Raw genomic sequence first — 17,787 nt, forward strand, 5'->3', positions numbered from 1 at the left:
ATTTCTGGATTTAATTTTTGATTGCATATTGTTTGCATTATAATTTGTACGCATATAGCCTGATAATAGAGATTTAATGTATGGTTATTGCCTCCAGTACTATACTAATGATGACAGGATATACTTTCAGATATAAATACTATAAATTCTGTTTCAGGAAACCCAAAGATATATGTTTATACATCTAACATTTATTGAACAAATGTTATGTGTCACATACTCTTATTAGGCATTGAATATATCAGACACAGTCCCTAACTTCGTGGAGCTTGCAATCTAATGGAGGGTGTACAGGCAGACCTTGAAGATATTGTGAGTTAGGTTTCAGACCATTGCAATAAATGAATATTTCAACAAAGTGAGTCACACAAATTTTTTTGGTTTCCCAGTACATAACAGAGTTACGTTTACACTACACTGTGGCTATATATATATATATATATATATATATACATACATACATAATACAGCTAAAAAATGCTAACCATCATCTGACAATGCAGGGTTGCCATAAACCTTGCTGTAAAAACTGCAATATCTGTGAAGGACAATAAAGCAAAATGCAATAAATGGGGTATGCCTGCATTAGTTTTCTGTGGCTGCGTAAGGAATTATAGTACACTTGTAGGCATAAAACAGCCCACATTTATTATCTCAGTTTCTGTGGTTAGGATGGTGGGTCCTCTGCTCAGGGTCTCACGTGGCTGCAATCAAGGTGAAGGTTTGGCTGCATTCTCATCTAGAGGCTCAACTGGGCTACAATTTGCTTTCAAGCTCACTTGGTTGTTGATAGAATTTATTTCCTTGCACTGTATTATAGAGAACTCTGTCTTCTTGCTGGCTGTTGGATGTGAGACCATACTCAATTCTTAGAGGCTACCCTCAGCTCCTTGCCATGTGGGCCTCCCAACAAGGCTACTTACTTCTCCAGAGCCAGCTAAGGAGGGAGAATCCCTAGAGTGAGTCTGTTAGCAAGATGGAGTTGCATATGATGTAATGCAATCACAGGAGTGATATCCCATCCCCTTTGTATAGTCTATTGTTTAGAAGAAAGCCACAGCTCCTATAAGCAGCTAGTCATTATTGTTGGCTTCTGGGGCTGTCCCGCTGGGAACACTCTGAGGGGCCTAGTAGAATTCACCTCAGAATTGATTGCAGCTGTCTTTTACGGTTGGTCAGGGGTTGCCTTATGCAGGGAGAATTCTCACTTCAAGGGGCATAGATGTTTCAGAATGACTGACTAGGTTCTCAAAGGCATCTCTCTTGGGGGTAGCCGAGAAGTCCAGCTTGGAAAGTAATAGCTACCTGGAGCAGCTGAGGTGAGGTGTTGTCAGGTATGTGCAATGCTGCTTACTACAGCAATTACTGGAGTTAAAGGGGGTCCAGAGGATGTGAGTTGGGGAGAAGTACTGATGGGCACAGCAGTGAGTGGCAGAGCTGAAAGTTTTCTTTCTGACTCTACTGCCCCCAGCTTCTGGATCACCATCTCTTGAACTTTAACAACTAACTTTTTTTGGTAACTATTTTACTTTTTCTTTGCACTGAAGTTCTCTATTTAATTCTCATTGCTTTTAGTAAAAATACTTACAGCAGTGCTTCTCAAAATCTAATGTGCATACAAATCACCTGGGGATCTTGTTAAAATACAGATTTTGATTCATTACATCAGGTGTGGTCTTCTAGTCTGCATTTCTAACAAGTTCCCAGGTGATGCCGATGCTGCTGGTCTGCAGACCACACTTTGAGTAGCTTGGTCCTAAGGTAAGAATTGAAATGAAAAGGAATAACTAGGTTGTATGTTTGAATGAATTGAATAAAATACAGGTGTGGTGATGCACCTTGAAGTTACTAACTCATAGAGCCTTTGTCAAACTTACTTGCTTTTTCTTTGTGGCCTGAAAGTTTATAAAACTTTCTGAGTGTATTTCGAATGATGATTTGAATAATGCTGATGTATAAAACCTTCTCCCAGAGATGTTCAAAGTGCTTTTTATGATCTTGACCATCTGGTCATTGCCTTCTGGGGGCACTTGTTTCCTTATAGGAAAATAGTAATAATATACTTGTAATGTGAAAAATCTAATACTCCCCACAGAACATCATTTTCTTTCTCTGCAAGTACATTCTCATTACAAACTGCATTTCCTAAGCTGAAATAACAGTATCATTAGTGTACATTGAGCCTATTACAGTTTTGTCTCTATTTCCTAAAGGGACAAACATTGAATTTCAAAGTCCTGCATCATCTGCTAAGAAGTTTCGTTCTGGGAACATTGTATTTACTACTGACTGATTCAATTTGATTAGATTTTCATTCATAGTATTTACAACTCCAAAGAAGAAATAAATGAAGTAATCTCAGAGATCCTATCAGACATTTATGTAGTTCTCTAAAAGGTGTGGTTCACTTCCGCAATATGGTTTCTGAAGACGCACTTTGGAAGGAAATATGTAAAGCATATTTACTTTCCCTCTAAGGTTTAGCTAAATTGAGATTTAATGTTGTAATGTGATACAGCAGATAAGAATGGACTTGAACCATGGAGTCTTAAACCCAGGTTCCTATGAAGGTTTAAAATTTTTTTTAGATACCTTTTATTCTCTTGGGTTTATTATTTATTCACTCAGTGTTTAACACACATCTATTGAGCATCCACTGTCAGCACTGACATGGACTCCAGGTATGCAGTGAGGGACAAAACAGAGTTCCTGACCTCATGGAAGTTACCCCTGGGGGGAAGGCGGACATATAAAGCAAATAGCCACACAAATCCATGTATGATTGCTCACTACGGTTAAGTGCTATGAAGTGGAGTCTCTGTGTAGAGTCCTAGGGGCAAGAGGGTGCTCGTCACCTTGAGGAATTAAAGAAGCCATGTGCCCCTGGGGTGTGGAACCAATGAGGATGACATCGTAAATGCTTAAATAATGCTCTCAACATACTAGACCCAGTGCCAAGAGTTTTACTGACCTTAATTAAGTCTCTACTACCACCGTGTGAGATCAATACCATTACTGTCTTTATTTCATAGATCAGGGCACAGAGAGGGTAAGCAAATTGCCCAGAGTTTTCACGGGTAGAGGGTTTGAACACAGAAGGTCTTCATCACTGCCCTGCATTGCCCTCCTACAGGGGGAAGAGGGCAGGGCCCAGACAGGTCACACAGGTTGGCAGCTTGATCTTCCCTTCTCTCTTTATAATAACATGCAGCTTCAAAGTTTTAATCACTATGTGAAAGAACAGGAGGTTAACTGAATTAGAAATAATGGTGAAATAAAATAATACTGTATCATAAGACAATGTGTAGTCCTGTAAGTAAACTTTCAAAATGCGTAGCCATATTGCCATTTGCAAAGATTTCTCCATGAGGGGTTACACATGGAAGAAAATAACCATAAACTATTTTCACGTCACAGCATGGAAGATTCAGGTCTTCATTTTCTGAACCATGATATTAATATGCCCTTTCTATAATTCATGAGGGATGTGTAACTGGTACAACCCAATGAGGAGACCTAGCTCCTTAGTATTTTCTAAGGCAGGAAAACTGTGCATCAAGAGTTTAGATATCACAGCAGGTTGTGAAGAAATGGAATTTTGTATGATTTTTTTTGGTCATTCAGAGTAGATTAGTTTCGCTGTGAATTTATTTTTAAGCTTTAAATAGTGAATGACTATAAGCAAATATATTAAAAAATTTTGATTTAATTACCTACTTATGCCACATACATTTCCCAGTGTAGAAACCAAGCCTTTGGATATGTTATTACTGTCATAGTTCTGCAAGTGACAGTGCTGTGGAAGAGAGCATAGCAGGCACAGGGCTGCTCCGTATCACACCGAGCAATCCAGAAGTCTCCAAGCAGTGACAGTGTCTGATGAGAAACTCAGAAAGGAATAGATAAGGAGGTTTTAAGTTTCACGGTCTGTGCTTTTCAGGGCTTTGTCTTTTGTGACTGGGTTTTAACAAATGTCATGGTTCATAGTAGGCAGAAAGAGAAGGAAAAACATGAGTAAACCACAAGCTGAGTAATACGTCTTCAAGAAGCTTTAAGTTGCCCGTTTGGAGTTTTGATTATTATAGACTCACTTGAATTTTCCCCTTTAAGGATGAAAAACAAAGCTGACACATCAAGTGAATTTAACAAGGTCATATATCAAGGTGGTAGCAGCAGAGCAAGACTTGGTGCCCAGCTCTCCTGACTCTCAGGTGGTGCTGTCTGCATTTGGGGTCAGGCATGTGTGTGAGACAGAGTGCATGAAATCAGAAATACAATATCCAATGTTTAAGGAAAACACATATCCAGAGAAAACAGAAAGTCCAAAACTTATGGTATATATATGTGGTTTATGAAGCAAAGATAGTTGATAGAAATATGATGTTGGAATAATATATGAACAATATCCTACTATTGTTAAAAATAAAACATCTTGATAAGGTGACACTTATAGTCCTTCTTTTTGATGTAACCAATCTTTTCAAAGACTAAAACACTTTATGAATAGATTTTTCGTTTGAAAAATATTAGGGTCCGTTCATGAATTCATTATGCCCTTATCCATTCTCAACCATGAAGATCTCCCCTCTTTCCTATGAGAACCCAGGATGATCTACTGGTGTGCTGCTGTGTGAAGCCCACTCAGGCCCCACTAGAGCTGTGGTGTACTGTGGGGATGTGCAGGGTGAAGGGAATAAGTGTATCTGCCTTTTATTATTGCTGTGAGCCTGCAATCATAAGCAATGTCAGTAATAAAATACTTCTCCCTGCTGGAGCTGACTGCACCATCCCCTTCCACCTTGTTATACCACTGCTCTAGGGAACTGTGAACAAACCAAATCCAAGGGCAGGGAAGAGGGAGAGAGGAGTAAGAATTTTCACCTAGATACTAACGTTTGCTTCTCTACTGGTCTCCAGACTGGGCTCTAGAACATCCAAGAAAATCAACTGAAAGTGAATGGTACTAACATAAGAAGTGAGATTTTTTTGTTACAAGTAAATGTTAATAAAAAGAATAAAATCATAACTAAAAAGCTTTCCTCTATACAGTAGAAAATCAGGTATAAAATATAGCAAGAAACCATCACTTTCATAGTAACAACAAAAACTTTAAAATATCTAGAAATAAATTTTACCTCAAATGCATAATATCTATATGAAGGAAAACTATAAAACTTTACTGAACTTCAAAAGAAGACTTGAATAACTGGTGGGGCATACCATATTCTTGGTGGAAAAGGTATTTCTTTCCTCTGAGTCTATCAGTATAATGCAATTCCAATAAAAATCCAATAGAATTTAAAATATTTCTTTTTAATTTGACTTTGGACATGATAATAGCCTCTTTGTCCTTTAGTTCAAGAATAAAGTGATCAATCTTTCTTGAAGACATTTTGGAAATATGAATACTGGCCTTAAAATGCTCATATATCTTAACTTAGTAATTTCACTACTAAGATTTTACTAGATAAGTAATTGGAGATGATCATTAAACTCCACGTGTGAGATGATTTGTTAATGTTTTATTTAAAAAATTGGCAAAAACAACAGGGTAATTAGCTTAAGTATATTTTCGTATAAACATGAGGTGAAGTATATTGCTATTAAAACTTATATTTTGAATACTAATTAATGACATGGAAAATTAAATGTACAATTACATAAAGTACTCCATTAAAATACATACACATATACACACAAACATGCAAAGAACATCTGTAGGTGAAGAAAATATATGGAAGTATATCTAGTAGTTATGTCAGGTTGGTGAAGTCGTAAATCAGATGTGGGTTTAAATTTCACTTTCCAGCTGTGAGATCCTGGGTTAAATGGCACTGTTACTTCAGGGCTTAATTTCCTTATGTGTGAAATGAAGTAAATGGCAATAAGGTTTTTGTGAAGGTTAAATTAGCTCATATATGCTTTGCATATAACAAGTATATAACAAGTGCTCAATAAATGGTATTTATCATCAATAATTAATATTATAGATTTTTATATTTTTAAAATTCATTTTGTTATTTTTTCCAGTTTTATTGAGAGAAAATTGACATACATCACTGTATAAGTTTAAGGCATAGAGCATGATGATTTGATTTACATATATTGTGAAATGATAATCATAATACATTTAACTAACATTCATATTCTTGTATAGATACAATAAAAAAGAAAGAAGAAAAGAATAAAGGAAAATTTTCCTTGTGATGAGAATTCTTAGGATTTACTGTTTTAACAACTTTCCTATGTATGATATCATACAGCACTGTTAGCTATAGTCATCATATTGTACATTACATCCCTAATACTTATTTATCTAAATTTATCTTATAACTGGAAACTTGTACCTTTTGACCATCTTCCTTCACTTTCCCCTCACCCCAACCCTCACCTATGGTAACCACAAGTCTAATCTCTTTTTCTATGACTTTGTTTTTGTTTTATTAGATTCCACATATAAGTGAGATCATACTGTATTTGTCTTTCTCTGTCTGACTTATTTCACTTAGCATAATGCCTTCAGAGTCCACCCATGTTGTTGCAGATTATGGCTGAATAATATTTCATTGTATATGTATAACACTTCTTTATCCATTCATTTACTGATGGACACTTAGGTTATTTCCACATCTTGGCTATTGTAAATAGTGCTGCTATGAACATGGGAGTGCAGGATTTTTTTTTTTTCTTTTTTAACTTCTTTATTGGAGTATAATTGCTTTACAATGGTGTGTTAGTGTGAATCAGCAATACATATACATATATCCCCATATCCCCTCCCTCTTGTGTCTCCCTCCCACCCTCCCTATCCCACCCCTGTAGGTGGTCACAAAGCACCGAGCTTATCTCCCTGTGCTATGCAGCTGCTTCCTGGTAGCTATCTGTTTTACATTTGGTAGTGCATATATGTCCATGCCACTCTATCACTTAGTCCCAGCTTACCTTTCCCCCCTCCGTGTCCTCAAGTCCATTCTCTATGTCTGTGTCTTTATTCCTGTCCTGCCCCTAGGTTCTTAAGAACCTTTTTTTTTTTTTTAGATTCCATATATATGTGTTAGCATACAGTATTTGTTTTTCTCTTTCTGACTTACTTCACTCTGTATGACAGACTCTAGGTCCATCCACCTCACTACAAATAACTCAGTTTCGTTTCTGTTTATGGCTGAGTAATATTGCATTGTACATATGTGCCACATCTTCTTTATCCATTATCTGTCGATGGACACTTAGGTTCCTCCCATGTCCTGGCTGTTTCATTTCCTTTCGATATATTTCCCAGAAATAGAACTGCTGGATCATATAGTAGTCTTATTTTTAATTTTTTGAAGATCCTTCATACAGTTTTTCATAGTGGCTGTACCAGTTTACAGTCCCACCAACAGTGCACAAGGATTCCCTTTTCTCCATATCCATGCCAGTATTTATCTCTTATCTTTTTGATAATGACCATTGTAAAGGTGTGAGGTGGTAACTCATTGTGGTTTTAATTTGCATTTCTCTAATGACTAGTGATGTTGAGCATGTTTTCATGTTCCTGTTGACCTTTCATATATCTTCTCTAGAAAAATGTCTCTTCAGGTCCTTTGCCCATTATTTAATTGGGTTATTATTATTTTGCCATCAACTTGTATGAGTTATTTATATATTTTGGATATTAACCCCTTATCAGACATATGGTCTGAAAATATTTTTTCCCATTCTGTAGGTTGTCTTTTCACTTTGCTGATGATTTGTTTTGCTGTGCAGAAGCTTTTTAGTTTGATGTAGTCCACTTATTTATATTTTGTTGCTTGTGCTTTAGGTGTCATATCCAAAAAATATGACCCATGTCAAGGAGCTTTTTTCCCATGTTTTCTTCCAGGAGTATCATAGTTTCAGATCTTACATTTAAGTCTTTAATCCATTTTGAGTTAATTTTTGTGAGTGGTATAAGATATGGGTCCAGCTTCATTCTTTTTCATGTTAATATCCAATTCTCCCCATTTATTGAAGAGACTGTGTTTTCTGCGTTGAGTATTCCTGCCTCCCTTGTCAAGTATTAGTTGACTGTATATGCTTGGGTTTTTTCTGGGCTCCTGATTCTGTCCATTGGTCTATTTGTCTTTTTATGCTAGTACCATACTGTTTTGATGACTATAGCTTTACAGTATAGTTTGAAATCAGGAAGTGTGATAACTCCTGCTTTTGTGCTTTTGCAGGGTTTCTGTGGCTATTTAAGGTCTTTTTTGGTTCCATATAAATTTTAGAAGTGTTTTTTCTACTTCTGTCAAAAATGCCATTAAAATCTTGATGGGATTACATTGAATCTATAGATGGCTTTCAGTAGTTTTGACATTTTAACAATACTGTACTAATTTTTTCAATAAGATGGCTTTTGGGAGTACTGACATATTAACAATATTAATTTTTTCAATCCATGAACATGGGATACCTTTCTGTTTACTTGTGTCTTTGATTTCTTTCATCAATGTTTTGTAATTTTCAGTGTAGAGATCTTTAACCTCCTAAATTATATTTATTCCTAGGTATTTTATTGTTTTTGGTGCTATTGCAAAAGACATAAATTTTCTTTGTTTTTCAGGAATTTTGTTGTTAGTACATAGAAATGCTACTGATTTCTGTATGTTAATTTTGTATCTTGCAACTTTACTGAATTTATTGATTAACTCTAACAGTTTTTTTTAACATCTTTATTGGAGTATAATTGCTTTACAATGTTGTGTTAATTTCTGCTGTATAACAAAGTGAACCAGCTATATGCATACGTATATCCCCATATCCCCCACCTCTTGCGTCTCCCTCCCACCCTCCTTATCCCACTCCTCTAGGTGGTTGCAAAGCACCAAGCTGATCTCCTTATGCTATGCAGCTTCTTCCCACTAGCTATCTGTTTTACATTTGGTAGTGTGTATATGTCAGTGTTACTCTCTCACTTCATCCCAGCTTACCCTCCCCCCTCCTAGTGTCCTCAAGTCCATTCTCTACGTTTGCTTCTTTATTCCTGTCCTGCCCCTAGGTTCATCAGAACCACTTTGTTTTTTTAGATTCCATATATATGTGTTAGCATTTGGTATTTGTTTTTCTCTTTCTGACTTACTTCACTCTGTATTACAGACTCTAGGTCCATCCAACTCACTACAAATAACTCAGTTTCATTTCTTTTTATGGCTGAGTAATATTCCATTGTATATATGTGCCACATCTTCTTTATCCATTCACCTGTTGATGGACTCTTAGGTTGCTTCCATGTCCTGGCTATTGTAAATAGTGCTGCAATGAACATTGTACAATGAAGAAAAGACAGCCTCTTCAATAAGTGGTGCTGGGAAAATTGGACAGCTACGTGTAAAAGAATGAAATTAGAACACTTCCTAACACCATACACAAAAATAAACTCAAAATGGATTAAAGACCTAAATGTAAGGCCAGACACTATCAAACTCTTAGAGGAAAACATAGGCAGAACACTCTATGACATAAATCACAGCAAGCTCCTTTTTGACCCACCTCCCAGAGAAATGGAAATAAAAACAAAAATAAACAAATGGGATGTAATGAAACTTCAAAGCTTTTGCACAGTAAAGGAAACCATATAAAAGACGAAAAGACAGCCCTCAGAATGGGAGAAAATATTTACAAATGAATCAGTTGACAAAGGATTAATGTCCAAAATATACAAGCAACTTATGTAGCTCAATATCAAAAAACACCAAACAACCCAATCCAAAAATGGGCAGAAGCTCTAACAGTTTTTTGGTAGAGTTGTTATATTTTCTATATATAAAATCATGTTGTCTGTAAATAGAAACAATTTTACTTTCTCCTTTCCAATTCTGGTATATCTTTTTTCTTGCCTGATTGCTCTAGCTAGGACTTCCAGTAGTATGTTGAATAAGCGTGGTGGGAGTGGGCACCCTTGGCTTTTTTTTGTGTGTGTGACATTATTTGTATTTTGTTAATTGAAAAATAAAAAGGTTAATTTGATACATGGCTCTTTCAAAATTATCAGAATGGCTATGTAATACTGGCATGTAGCCATGCTTTTCTTCTTATTCCTTGAGTGAGTTGATGTTGCAGAGACTGATTTTTCAAGTCTATCCTTTAAAAATTAGGTACTGCCGACTTTTCAGAAATGACTGAAGAGGTATTACTGCAAGACAGTGGTTGGCGTACTAATGACTTAGAGAGACTTGAAAATGCAAAAATAAGAGACTTTAATTCCTGAACATGTTAAAATACCACCTCTTCCATAGATGCCTCCAAGCATCAGAAACTCATTAAAGTTTCCAAGTTTTGTTTAGTTTTGTTTGTATATATCTTTTAAATAAATAATAACAGGCTATTATAAAACTTTATAATGCAAATTGATGGAGGATTAAGTCTTAAGATAAATTAACAACTAAAATAATTTTCACCAGCTGAATTCCCCAGAATACCTCCTCTCCTACTTTAAGGCCTGTGTGGGCACCCTTGTCTTGTTCCTGCTCTTACAAAAAGAGATTTCACCCTTTCACCACTGATTATGTTAGCTGTAGTCTTGTCATATATGGCCTTTGTTATGTTGAGATATGTTCCTTCTCTGCCTAATTTGTTAATAGTTTTTATCATGAATGAATGTTGAATTTTGTCACATGCTTTATCTGCATCTATTGAGATGATCATATTCTTTTCTTTTATACTTTTAATGTGATGTATCACATTGCTTGATTTTCATATGTTGAACCATCTTTACTTCCCAGGGATAAATCCCACTTGATCATGTGAATGATCCTTTTAATAGGCTGTTGAATTTGGTTTGCTAGTATTTTATTGAGAATTTTTGCATCTATATTCATCAGGGATATTGGCCTGTAGTTTTCTTTTTTAGTATTATCCTTTTCTGGTTTTGGTATCTTGACAATACTACCCTCGTAAAATGATTTTGGGAGTGCACAGCCCGCCCCCCCCCCAAAAAAAAAAACCCACTTCATTTTGAGAAAGATTGGTGTTAAAATTTTATTTAAATGTTCTGTAAAAATTACCAGTGAAGCCTTATGGTCCTGGGATTTTCTTTGGGAGATCTTTGATTACTGGTTCAATCTCCTTACTAGTAAGTGATTTATTCAAATATTCTATTTCTTCTTGCTTCAATCTTGGTAAGAAGAAAGAATGTTTCTAAGACTTTTTTCCATTTCTTCTAGGTTGTCTAGTTTGTTGGCATATACTTGTTCATAGTAGCCTCTTATGATCCTTTGAATTTCTGTGGTATCAATTGTAATGTCTCCTTTTTCATTTATAATTGTGTTCATTTGGGTCCTTTCTCTTTTTGCCTTGGTTTGTCTAGTTAAGGGTTTATCAATTTTGTTTATCTTTTAAAAAACCAACTCTTAGTTTGGTTAATCTTTTCTATTGTTTTCCTGTTCTCAATTTCATTTTTTTCTGTTTTTATCTTTATTATTTCCTTTCTTCTGCTATCTTTGGCCTCAGTTTATTTTTCTTTTTCTAATTCCTTAAAGCATACAGTTATATTGCTTATTTGGGATCTTTCTTGCTTATTAATGTAGGTGTTCATTGCTACGAACTTCCCTCTTACAACCACCTTTGCTGCATCCCATCCATTTTTGTTTGATTCAAGAGACTTTTTTATATCCCCTTTAATTTCTTCTTTGATCCATTAGTTGTTCAGGAGAGTGTTGTTTAATTTCCATGTGTTTGTGAATTTTCCAGTTTTCCTCTTGTTACTGATCACTAGTTTCATGCCATTGTGGTCACAGAAGATACTTGGTATGATTTTAGTCTTCTTGATTTGCTAACACTTGTTTTGTGGCCTAACATGTCGTCTATCCTAGAAAATGTTCCATGTGCACTTTAGAAGCATATGTATTCTGCTGTTGTTGGATAGAATATTTTGTATATGTCTGTTAGGTTCATTTGGTCTATTGTGGTGTTCAAATCCACTGTTTCCTTTGATTCTCTGTCTAGATGATCTATCCGTTGTTGAGAGTGTGGTATTAAAGTCTCCAACTATTATTGTATTATTGTTTATTTCTCCTTTGAGTTCTATTGGTTTTTGCTTTATATATTTAGGTGCTCCAATGTTGAGTGTGTAAATGTTTACAATGTTATATCTTTTTGATGTATTGACCCTTTTATATAATATATAGTATAATATGACCTTCTTTGTTTCTTTTTACTATTTTTGTTTAAAGTCTACTTTGATATAAGTATGTCTGTCCTTGCTTTTAATGGTTACTAGTTGCTTGAAATGTCTTTTTCCATTCTTTCACTCTTGGTCTGTGTATCTTTAAGACTGTAGTGAGTTAGACAGCACATTGTTGAATCTTATTTATTTTTATCCATTCAGCCATTCTATGTCTTTTGATTGGAGAATTTAATCTATTTACATTTAAAGCAATTATTGATATTTAAATTACTATTGCAGTTTTGTTAATTGTTTTCGTGTTGTTCTGTATATTAATTGTTCTTTCTTATTCTGTTGTCTTTTGTGGTATTTTGATGTCATTTGGTATCAGTACACTTCAACTTCTTTATCACATTTTTTTGTGTATTACTACAAGAGTTTCCTTTGTGGTTACCATGAGGCTTATATAAAATACCTTAATCTTCTAATACCCTATTTTTTTTTTTTGTGGTACGCAGGCCTCTCACTGTTGTGGCCTCTCCTTTTGTGGAGCACAGGCTCCGGACGTGCAGGCTCAGTGGCCATGGCTCACGGGCCCAGCCGCTCTGCGGCATGTAGGATCTTCCCGGACCAGGGCACGAACCCGTGTCCCCTGCATCGGCAGGCGGACTCACAACCAGTGTGCCACCAGGGAAGCCCTAATACCCTATTTTAAACTAATAACAATTGAATTTCAATATAACTTGTGGACTTTACTTCTTTTCCTCCTCCTAATTTTAGGTTATTGTTGTTACAATGTACATGTTTTTAATATTGTGGCTAATGAATTATTGTAGTTATGGCATTTTTACTACATTCATTTTTTAAACTTTTAAAGTAGAGTTGTGAGTTATGCACCACTATTACCGTATTGCAGAATCTAATTATGACTATATATTTACCATTACCAGTGAGGTGTTTTTATGATGTTAATTAGTGTCCTTTTACTTTGACTCATAGAACTCCCTTTAGCATTTCTTGTAAAGGACATCTGGTGGTAATGAACTGCCTCAGCTTTTGTTTGTTCAGGATTGTCTTTAGCCCTTCCTCATTTCTGAAGGACAGTTTCAGTGGGCATAGAATTCTTGGTTGACAGTTATTTTCTTTTAATATTTTGAATATGTCACCCCATTCTCTCCTGGCCTGAATAGTTTCTGTTAAGAAATCTGCCAGTTATCTTATGGGACTTCCCTTGTATGTAACTTCTCTTTTTTCTCTTGCTGTTGTTAAAATTGTTTCTTTGTCTTTGACTTTAGACAATTTAATCATAATACATCTTGGTGTAGTCCTCCCTATTCAGTTTCACTGTTTTTCATTCTGTTTTCAACTTTTCATTTTTTTTCTTTTTCCTCCTCTGACTGGCTAATTTCCAATGTCCTATCATCCAGGTTGCTGACTCTTTCTTTTGCATGATCGAGTCTGCTTTTGAAACTCTATTGAATTCTTCAGTTATTATATTTTTCAACCCTCGACTTTCTGATTTGTTTTTTTTTTGATGGTTGCTCTTTTCTTGTCATATTTCTCATTTGTTCGTGCATTGTTTTTCTAATTTTGTTTAGTTGTCTGTCTGTGTTGTCTTGTAATTTACTAAACTCCCTTAATAGAATTATTCTGAATTCTTTGTTTGACAGTTTATAGATCTCCATTTCTTTAAGGTCAGTTATTGGGGCTTTATTAGTTTTCTTTGGTGGTGTCATATTTACCTTATTTTTTTGATCTTTGATTCTTTCATTGGTATCTGCACTTTTGGGCAATGGGACTCCTCTTCCAGACTGTATAGGTTTGCTTTGGCAGATACAGTTCTTTACCAGTCAGCTCATTTTGGGTTTCTGGGTGTGTCTGCTGGTAATGTCTTTGGGCTGATGGGGTCTGCTGTTATGGTCTGTTTTGGGGAGGTGTGTGTCACTGGCTGTGAACAGTTGGATAAGACTGCTGACTAGGTTTCCTACCCAAGTGAGGCCATAGAACGGGTTCCACTGTTCCCTAAATTCTCTGGTCAGACTTACTAGATGGTCAGGACAGGGTACTATATTCAGTAGTAGATGGGGTTATGAATTAATGTCTCTGCACTGGCAGGGCAGCAGGCCAAACCTATGGCCTCTATAGCTCACTGTTTGGGGGCCCAAATTAGGCCTGAGTGTGCACTGAATTCCCTGATCAGGTAAGTTTTGCTCTGCAGATGAGGGAAGCCATGGGCTGTGTTCTCTGTTCAGTTCCCACTGTAAGCATGGCTATTGGATGGGCTACACAATTTCCTGTGTGCTCTGGTTAGGTTTGCTGCTTGGGCAGGCTGAAGGCTGTATTTAGCAATGAGCAGGAGTACAAATTAGATTCTCTCCCTGGCATAGTAGGAGAAGCAGCTCTAAAACTGGTAAAACTTTTGTTGTCTTAAGTCAAGCTGACATGCACCCCAAGTCTTCTGGCTGAATAGGGCCACTGGTTTTGCTCTGCAGACTGTTGGCTCTGTCTGTCATTCTCTTGGCCTGGGTGCCACTGGGCCACACAGCTTCTAGGAGTTGTTGCCAGTCCTTTTGGTCAGATGGGGCCTGAAGACACTCTCCACAGCAGATGGGGCTTTGTCTCAGCCTCTTTGCCTGGGTCAGAGGCAGGGGAGAGGGGCCACTCCAGGAGATTCTCAATTTCCCAAACAGTCTCTCTGGTTAAAAAGGGCCAGGAGCTACCCTCAGCTTGGCTATGAATTAATCCCCCTGCTTGTGTGTAGTGCAGGAAACCTCCGTACCTGGTACTGGCTTTGCTCTGGGGGGAGTCACCTCTCCCTGCCTGCCTCTTGGCTTGAGTGCTGCTGGAGCACACAGCTCCCAGGAGTTGTCATCAGTCCTCTGGTCAGATGGGGCTGGAAGGCACTGTCATAGTGGATAGAGCTGTGACTCAGTACTTTGCTTCGATGTGGGCAAACCAGGCTCTAGGGTCAACAAAACTCATTTGAGGATCTGAATCAGGCAGATCTGTACCCCACTGAGTTCCCTGGTCAGACTGCACCCCCAACTTGGTTCTGCAGATGAGCAAAGCCACTGGTTGAATTTACTGTTTGGGTACTGCAGGTGTGAACTCGATCTGCCAAGTTCTGTGTGTTGGTTGTTGCAAGCCCCTCTTCCCTTCTCTGTCACAATCAGACTCACAGTGTCTGAGCCCTGCAGATTCCCCTGAAACCCCCCATGGGGTGAGACCAGAGTAGGGGCTTCCAAAAAGTGACCCACAATGCTAGGGGAAGGTTATTGTTCTCCTTGGGTTCTGTTTGTCTGCTGGAAGAACCAGAGGCTCAGTTGGTCCTGTGCTGTCTTGGGGGAGGAGTAACAGTGCAGCCAACATGTAGCCAATTCTCTTACCCTTCTAGTGCAATCTGTTCTCGTCTATGAAGTGCAGGGGGTGCTTCAGCTTAACCCCCATGTTTGAAGAGTCTCTCAGTAGTGTCTTGTTCTTGAATAGATGTTAGTTCTTTTTGTGAAGGGGAGTGAAGTCAGGAACACCTCATGTTGCAGTCTTGGTGATGTCACATCCTATGTTATTATTTTTTGAATTGAGATATAATTGACATATAATGTTGTATAAGTTTAACATGTTGTACAGTGTATTGATTTGGTACATTTATATATTGCAATATGATTACCACTGTAGCATTAGCTAATACCTCCATCACGTCACCTAATTATCATTTCATTTTGTGGTGAAAACATTTAAGATACAGTTTCCTAGCAACTTTGAAGTATGTAATACAGTATTGTTGACTATAATCACAATGCTGTGCTTTAAATCTCCAGAACTTACTCATTTTCTAACTGCAAGTTTGTACCCTTTGACCACCATCTCCCCAATACCCCCATCTCCTAGCCCCTGGTAACCATTATCCTACTCTGTTTCTATGTGTTTGGCTTTTTCCACACGTAAGTGAGATCATACAGTATTTGTCTTTTTCTGTCTGACATCTCACTAAGCATAATGCTCTCAAAACCCATCCATGTTGTCGCATTTAGACATTGCAGATTTATTAATTTCATAATCAGGAACAGATGATGACTATTATATATATTTAAAAAGTGGAAGTTCAGAAAGTTGAGGCAAAGTAAAAATCAAGTACAAGAAGCATTGGGAAATGAGCAGAGTACACAAAATACATCCCATGAAGTAGTAGCTTTAACTAGTCCAATTAAAAGAATACCATAATATAACATTCATTGAGTTCTTTCTCCATGCTAAGACTGCTTTAAGTACTATGTAGGTGGAATTCATTTAGTTCTTCATATCACCCATGAGGAAGGTACTATTCTTTTTTTTTTTTTTTGGAAGGTACTATTCTTATAATTTTACGGGTGAGGAAACTGAGGTACAGAAAGTTTAAGTTATGCATTCAAGGTTATAGAGCTAGTAAGCAGCAGAGCTGGGCTATGAAGCAGTCTAGATCAGTCTAACCATTGTACTAGACTACCTTCTTACAGGATGAGCTCTACGTGAGTCATGTAAGATAAAAGCAAATAAATTTCTTAGGATAGGCACAACAATTCTTGATGCTAAGACAAGAAATACATTCCTCCTGAATGGCCTCATGAAAGTGACACTTCTCAATTTAATGATGAACATCCTCAACAATATCCAAGCAGACACACTGATAAGTTTCATAGAACTGCTTATTATAGTGCTCTCTCAATGTGAGTCTGTGGCCTTGCATTACAGCACAATTTATTAAAAGCCTTTATGTCCTAAAAGAGCCCATAAGTGGAGAGTGAACTGAATTGATTAATGGAGGAACACTGACACAACGAAAAATCTTTAAAATAATTCTCTTTTGTACTGAAACATCTTTAAAATAATTTAGAGGAATCAAAGAATGATTGGGGGCTTTGCCACAAACTTGAAACTCAAACAGGACTTCTGAAGGAGTAAGAAATCTCAAACACAAGAATAAGATCACAATTAGTAGGAAGGACTGTTTGTGTTGGGACAAAATGGCCTGATAGTTATGCATATGCCTTGCTCTGCTGGATGCAAACTGCCCTGGGAAGGGTGTGGTCTGGGGAGAAGCAACTCTCTCCAGCTGAGGCCGATCCTGAAGGAGCTGACACCTGGAGGCTGTCTGCTGACTGTGTTTCCCACAACTGGGCATACAGTCTTTCCTTAAAAGGGGATGTGGCACATATATACAATGGAATATTACTCAACCATAAAAAGAAACGAAATTGAGTTATTTGTAGTGAGGTGGATGGACCTAGAGTCTGTCATACAGAGTGAAGTAAGTCAGAAAAAGAAAAACAAATACCGTATGCTAACACATATATATGGAATCTAAGAAAAAAAAAAAAGGTCCTAAAGAACCTAGGAGTAAGATGGGAATAAAGACACAGACCTACTAGAGCATGGACTTGAGGATATGGGGAGGGGGAAGGGTAAGCTGTGACAAAGTGAGAGAGTGGCATGGACATATATACACTACCAAACGTAAAATAGATAGCTAGTGGGAAGTAGCTGCATAACACAAGGAGATCAGCTAGGTGATTTGTGACCACCTAGAGGGGTGGGATAGGGAGAGTGGGAGGGAGGGAGATGCAAGAGGGAAGAGATATGGGAACATATGTATATGTATAACTGATTCACTTTGTTATAAAGCAGAAACT

The sequence above is a fragment of the Phocoena phocoena genome, chromosome 2 (genome assembly GCF_963924675.1).
Source record: "Phocoena phocoena chromosome 2, mPhoPho1.1, whole genome shotgun sequence".
In the NCBI taxonomy this organism is placed as follows: Eukaryota; Metazoa; Chordata; class Mammalia; order Artiodactyla; family Phocoenidae; genus Phocoena; species Phocoena phocoena.